This window comes from Danio rerio, chromosome 6 (genome assembly GCF_052040795.2).
Source record: "Danio rerio strain M-AB ecotype USA chromosome 6, GRCz13ab, whole genome shotgun sequence".
Classification (NCBI taxonomy): domain Eukaryota; kingdom Metazoa; phylum Chordata; class Actinopteri; order Cypriniformes; family Danionidae; genus Danio; species Danio rerio.
Window position 1 is genome coordinate 385419 of NC_141026.1, and position 7082 is coordinate 392500.

At 40.1% G+C, this 7082-nt stretch overlaps 1 protein-coding gene and 1 long non-coding RNA gene across 2 annotated transcripts in view; one reads left to right on the plus strand and one right to left on the minus strand.

Annotated features, from left to right (window-relative positions):
• The first annotated feature begins 663 nt into the window (after positions 1 to 663).
• On the plus strand, positions 664 to 4377 carry LOC147843296 (uncharacterized). Its single transcript, XR_015492950.1, has 2 exons — positions 664 to 1131; positions 1408 to 4377. It is a non-coding gene; the product is annotated as an uncharacterized LOC147843296 (long non-coding RNA).
• Positions 1849 to 7082, minus strand: part of mgat3b (beta-1,4-mannosyl-glycoprotein 4-beta-N-acetylglucosaminyltransferase b) — a 20922-nt gene continuing 15688 nt past the window's right edge. The window contains exon 3 of the mRNA XM_087256318.1: positions 1849 to 7082. This exon is cut by the window's right edge and continues 1610 nt beyond it. The gene's annotated coding sequence lies outside the window, so the exon portion shown is untranslated.

Consider the following 7082-nt stretch of genomic DNA (forward strand, 5'->3'; position numbering starts at 1 on the left):
TACAAATACCATGGTTAAACTAGTGTCACTGTAATAAAACCATGGGATAACACATATTACAAATGCTTTTTAGATAGTAAAACCGTAGTAGGCGACACGTGTTTTTTCGGGTGCATTGAATACAATTCACTGTTTTTACTACAAATACCATGGTTAAACTAGTGTTCCTGCAGTTAGATCACGGTATAGCACACATTAAACATGTTTTTTTATGTATTAAAACTATTGTACTATTGTGCAACTGTATACTACAAATAGCATGGTTAAACTAGACAGACCATGGTACAATACAAGTAAACCATACTTTACCTAAGCCTAGTACAAGAGTAGTGAGCACGCTTTGCTTTGACTCAACTTCAATTTGTATATCCAGTTTCAGCACAAATGCCAAGGTTAAACTTGTAGTAACCATGTTTTTTGACTGCACAATTCCATATGACCCTAACATTTTAAATATTGTGATGTTATGTTAAAGATTATAATATACTAACCCACTAAATCAAATATTTAAGATTAAGGCTGCATTAAACTACAAAATTGTGATGCTCAGAAATGAATCTCTGACCCATATGTGTGAATTTACCACAGTAAAACACTCACGGCTGTCTCTGATTTTACTGTAGTCTAGTTTAACCTGGAGGAGGGCAAGTAGAAATACACAAAGAGGTTTTTAAATTAATTTATTATAGTTTTTGTCATAGAATTTGTTATCTGTAATTAAGGTTAACATATAGCCATTCATATACACAAAACAAAAAGGATCGTATAAACTCATTTAATGTACACACACTCCTTCATAGCAGTGCAGGAGAGAAATACGCTCGTCTTCTCACACACTCTCATCCTTTTCCCGTTGACACTCTGTTCATCTGACTGCAGATTCAGCATGACCAACTCTCCTGCACACACACACACACACACACACACACACACACACACACAACACACACACACACACACAAACGAGATTGGAGGAGAGAGTGAGGAGAATGAATGTGATTGGAGGACAGAGGAAGGAGAATGTACGGTATTGGAGGAGAGAGAAGAGAATGGACGCAATGGAAAGAGTGTGAAGGGAGCATGGACATGATTGGAGGAGTGTGAGAAGAGAATGGACGTGATTGGAGGAGTGTGGGGAGCATGGACATGATTGGAGGAGAGTGACAGACGAATGGATGTGATTGAAGGAGTGTAAGAGGAGAAGGGACGTGATTGGAGAAGTGTTAGAGGAGAATGGACGTGATTGGAGGAGTGTGAGAGGAGAATGAACGTGATTGGAGGAGTGTGAGAGGAGAATGAATGTGATTGGAGAAGTGTGAGAGGAGAATGAATGTGATTGGAGGAGTGTGAGAGGAGAATGGACGTGATTGGATGAGTGTGAGAGGAAAATGAATGTGATTGGAGAAGTGTGAGAGGAGAATGAATGTGATTGGAGGAGTGTGAGAGGAGAATTAACATGATTGAAGGAGTGTGAGAGGAGAATGAACGTGATTGGAGGAGTGTGAGGGGAGAATAGATTTGATTGGAGGAGTGTGAGAGCAGAATGAACGTGATTGGAGGAGTGTGAGAGCAGAATGAATGTGATTGGAGGAGTGTGAGGGGAGAATAGATTTGATTGGAGGAGTGTGAGAGCAGAATGAATGTGATTGGAGGAGTGTGAGAGGAGAATGAATGTGATTGGAGGAGAGAATAAAGGTGAATTTTCCGCGGCACATTAAATGTCAGATGACAGGAGGGCTAAAACTGGTTTGATTATGAACACAACCCCATACAGTGCATCAATAATAGTGATCTCGTACACGGTTACATGTCATGATGAGAAGAAACATTAAACATCAGCAGAAAATATAACGACAGAAAACAATCCTTTAATATAGTAAAAGCAGAACCTACAGAATAAGTTACGCTGTGAAGAGACGCAGTGCAGATATGATGAACAGTTCCACCACACTGGAGGACTCGGATCAAGGCCGGACAATCACAGGATGCTCACTATTATTTCCTGAAAAGTGTGTTTGTGTGCGTGGTCATGTTTTTATATCCTAGTGGGGACTTCAAGGTGACTTGTAAAGACTTCAATTGAGAAAACAAACCTATAAATCAGACACAATAAAGCATTTATAAAATGTAAAAATCCACAAACATCATTAAAGCCAAGAGAAGAGCCCACAAGGAGAGAAAAACAGACATTTGTGTGTGTGTGTGTCCTGAGTGGTGTTTGACTCACTTGAACACACATCATCTCATCTTCAAACACAAGATAAAGCTGATAATGACACCCAGAAGGCTTCAATCATCTGTATGCATTTAAGCTCACATGACATTCAGTGTCCATATGTCAGCGCTACTATTAAACCTGTGTGTCCATCTGCTGATCACAAACGGCCCGTGAGCTGCGGGTGACCCACAAAACAAATATACAAAAGCCCAAGTCAAAATCTACACAAGTATGCAAACACACACACGTCAGAGAGATTATTGTAAACACACTTGATCTGGGGTCAGTTTCTTCATTCAGTCATGATGGAGCAACAGCTTTAGAGTGTTCAGTGAAGACTGCAATACACTGTAATGCACGTTTATTTATTATTTATGTTTGCATTTGTCATGCGTGTCCATTTTTATTTTAGTCTATGATGTATAGTGCATCAAAAATAATGTGTAGTGTATTCCAGATCGCATATGTTGTGTGTTTCACCTTATAATGCTTTAAAGTTGTTGGGCGGGGCCAATATATATGTGACAGTACTACCTGATTGGCTCACGTCACTTTTGTGCCCACTGTTGCTCTCCAATCATCTAGCGCTCTTTAACTCCACCCACCAATCTGATGCTTATTTGCATACAGGCCAATATCTCAGCATCCAATCAACAACTTGAATTAAATCAAGTCCCCGCCTCCACATTTCCACTGTGTCACAATACTGAAGAAGCTTTTCATTGTGGCTTTAGTCAGTATTTTAATGAAGGATGCTCTATCGCCCCCTTGAGGTTCAACAGTACTACAGCATGTGTGTTTGCATACTAGCATAAATAATGAACAGTTCTAACCATCCCCATCATGTTTAGGATGAATGATATGGAGCGAGAGGACGGGATGGAGGGATGAGAATGAAGAAAGAGAGAGATGTTTCACACAGAGTCAGAGAAGAACAGCATCTCTCTCCTTTGACAGATCGGTCTTCCCTTTTCTACACAGAAACAGGATAGTAATAAATTAGATAAATAATGTAAACAACAACAACATTTACAACAGCAAACAACACAAAACAAAAATGACAATAAGAACTGCAAAACAGTGAACGTTTGTGGACAGAGAGAGAGAGATTTATCATCTGAAGCATCATCATTCACGCTGTACTATAGTCATGTACAGTAAGTACTGCAGTGTTTTTCAACTGTACTATAGTAAAGTGTATTGTACTGTTTTTATAATAGTATTTACAATTCTGTGTGTTAACAAATCAATACTACAGTGGACTGATAAACTGTAATAAATACTGTAGGATACCTACATTTTTACTGCAGTAAACTGTGGTGTATTGTGGTATAATATACCCTATAGTTGTGGAAATCTACAGTATTGTGACATTTGTTTATATTATTATAGTTGTTCTGTTACTATAGCAACTCTAGAATCACCACAACAGATCAATTGCTGTAGTTGTTGTTCCTATAGCAACTATAGAATCCCCACAACAGTGCTTTACTACAGTATGGTTCAAAAACACTACAATATTTACTAAATGTTACTATAGTAACCGTGCGCTAAACACTCAACACACAATCCCATCAGAGCGACTGCTGTGACACAAATCCAGAGCTGGATAAATCACATCAAATGTTCTTGTAAAACACAATATGGCACAGTGGTTGTCCAGATATGAGTTTGGCTCTCCTGCCTGCAAAATAGGAGGTCAAGTCATGAGGTCATTCATAAGGCGGTTAATAAAGAGATATTTCTGCTCATGTAAACTGCTCGATATGCAGATGTGAGTTGATTCAAACACACAGATCGGAGACATGCGATTCCATCTCGAGCGCATCTACTAGGGCTGACATGATAAATCAATGCATTGTGAATCGAGAAATGATTCTGGATAAATTTTCCATATGCATTGCAATTCTCTCTTGAACTGATTGAACTTAAACTTTTTACCACCAGATGGTGCTGTATGCTAAAAAGTATCTCCCAATTATAACACTTAAACATAGAACAATCATTAATAAACTTAATGATTTAATAATGAAAATGTTAAAGTGAATGCATTTAACTGTTAAAACTAGCATTAACTGCAGTCTGACGTTAAAAACTAGCCTAAAAAATAGCCTAGGGCACCATCTGCCGCTCAAAACTAGCCTAGAGAATCGTTTGTTGTTCTAAAACTAATCAAGAGCGCCATCTGCTGTAATAAAACAAGCATAGAGCGCCATGTGCTGTTCAAATCTAGCCTAGAGCACCATCTGCTGTTATAAAACTGGCCTAGAGCGCCATCTGCTGTTATAAATCTAGCCTAGAGCACCATCTGCTGTTCAAAATTTGTCTAGAGCATCATTTGCTGTTAAATAACTAGCCTAGAACACCATCTGCTGTTATAAAACTAGCCTAGAGCTCCATCTGCTGTTCGAAACTAGTCTAGAGCGCCATCTGCTGTTCAAAATTAGTCTAGAGCGCCATCTGCTGTTCAAAAGTTCAGAATTGATTCCAGAGGGACTCGCAATGCATTCAAAAATCTAAAAATTGATCGATGAATCACAGCAGCCCAAACATACAGCGCACAGCAGAGGAAGGGTCGATCCCAGAGGCCTGAAGCGAGCTGCAGAACGGATCATCAAACACACGAGCACCTGTCTCTCTCTCTCTCTCTCTCTCTCTCTCTCTCTCTCTCTCTCTCTCTCTCTGAGATCCGTCTCTATCTTTAGGCTGTTTACACATGTAGGAATGGCAGGACTGCAGACAGTGACATGAGCAGGGCACACAGGCGTCACAGCCGAGCGCCCTTTAAAGCACACACTAGTGAGTAATCGTTTGTTTGCATGATTTGATGACCCTCAACCGCAGGCCGTATATAATTCAGCGTGACGGTTCAGTGGCAGCAGTTTAACCCCTCACACAGATACCTCCTATATCTGGAGATCTGTTTTTAGCTGAGATCATGTTCTGTGGAAATGATCTGTTCTACTGCTGTAATCAGACGCCTGTGGGAGTTTATGTGGAACTTAAAGGTCCTGAGTAGAGCTCTGAAATGAGGATTCGTAATTCAGTGTTTGACAATTCACTGAGAGTAAGCGGAACTGAAGGCGGTGGAGACACTAATGCAGGTCTGATGTGGACTTCAACACCCCCAGATGAAGACAGAATGGCTGCTGTCAGGATTTCTCGCGCTGTAAATGTAATTCCCCACACGTCCCGCATGATCTGATCTCCGAGCGAAGGGAATTTCCAGCCCAGGATTTCATAATAGAAACTGTTTCCTGCTTTCACTTAAGACATTACAACCCAAGAAACACTGTGTGGGTCTTTCCCATATCTGAGTCCACCCTGATGAGCAATGCTGAGCTCACAACAGCTGCTGTTAGCAATGATTTCAGCATTTACGCCATGGTGAATGTAACTTACAGAAATCTGAAACATGGAAATATATGCAAATTATATACAGTATTCAGACCCCTGGCAGATTCTGACTGACACGCTCTGTTCAAATGTAAATAAAAGCTGAGCAATATTTGTTTCCACAATGATGCCTCTTGTACAGCGTCGTATTATCTTTTGGCAGAGGTCTGGCTCTATTTCATACATGTAAAGGCCAAATATGAACTTGCATGTCAGAGTTAATTTGCATATATCAGATTTGTGTGAGGGTGGAAAGCAATTGTATCTCATGGGGACGTCTGTAAAGAAAAGCCTGCTTTCTGATGGTGAATCCTACAAATGTGGAACTGCAGATGTCTTATGATCAATCACATGCTACAGTTCAGATTCTCAAATATGGCATGGAAAATTCCTGAAGAGTTTCACCCTAAATCAAATCAAACTGAACTCACACTGGGTCAGCATCGTCAATTAAACACAACTTTATGGGATAGGCAATAATAAGTGGAGTCACGGACACTAGATTACTAGCACTTCACTAATGCAAGTGTCCATTTTTAAGACAAATTAGTGCAAATAACCATGAAGTGCAACTGTACGGTGCAAGAGGGATTTACAGGACGGATCTCCTATATAGACACACAGAGATGTGGATTTGGACGGCAATTAAATCACCACATGACTGTTGTTTGTTAGATATTTCAGCCAGGGATTTTTTCACATGGGTCATGAGAGAAAAACACCAACATTCTGGATTTAGATGACAATAAAATCCACTTATAGCTCATGAAAAATCCCTTTCGTCCCCCTAAAACACATTTACCCTTCATATAGGACTTTCAGCCTTGATTTTTCCATGAAGCTCCTCGAAGTGCATTCTCATATCATGGCTTTTTTTTAAAGGATTGATTAGAATATCTAAATTTGGCAAAAAGAAGTTTCCTCAGAAGGCCGCAGATGATTCGGGATAATCTTTGTGTTGCGCTGCAGCTCTGATATCTTGAAACTCAACAGAGCTCGTCTTGTTTTATCTGACATCTCCTCAATAGTGTGCACAACATGGCTGTGGGTCACATTATCACAAACTAAATATCTAACAGCAACAGAAAACAGCTCTCTCCCAGCTTTTGCGTCAGGATTTCTCAGACAGGAATCTCGTTTGTGTGAGTGAAAATCTCCCATATCTGCTCCATCAGAGCTCAAACAAAGCCCTGCTTCTCTCTCTCTCTCTCTCTCGTCCACAAACTCATTCAGAACAGCTCACAATGGTACACAAAGATTTTTTTTCTGACTGAAGAAAAAGACATTTGAGTTCGGAGGAATTTACAAGCTGTCAACAAACCCCCCCCCCAAAAAATGTGGCATTTGTGCAATGAGTTTCCTTTTTTGATTCTGGAGTGCAAGAAAGTCTGTGCACCAATGAAATTCACCCACACACACACACACACACACACACATTCGCTCTCTCACACACCCACACACAGACAGA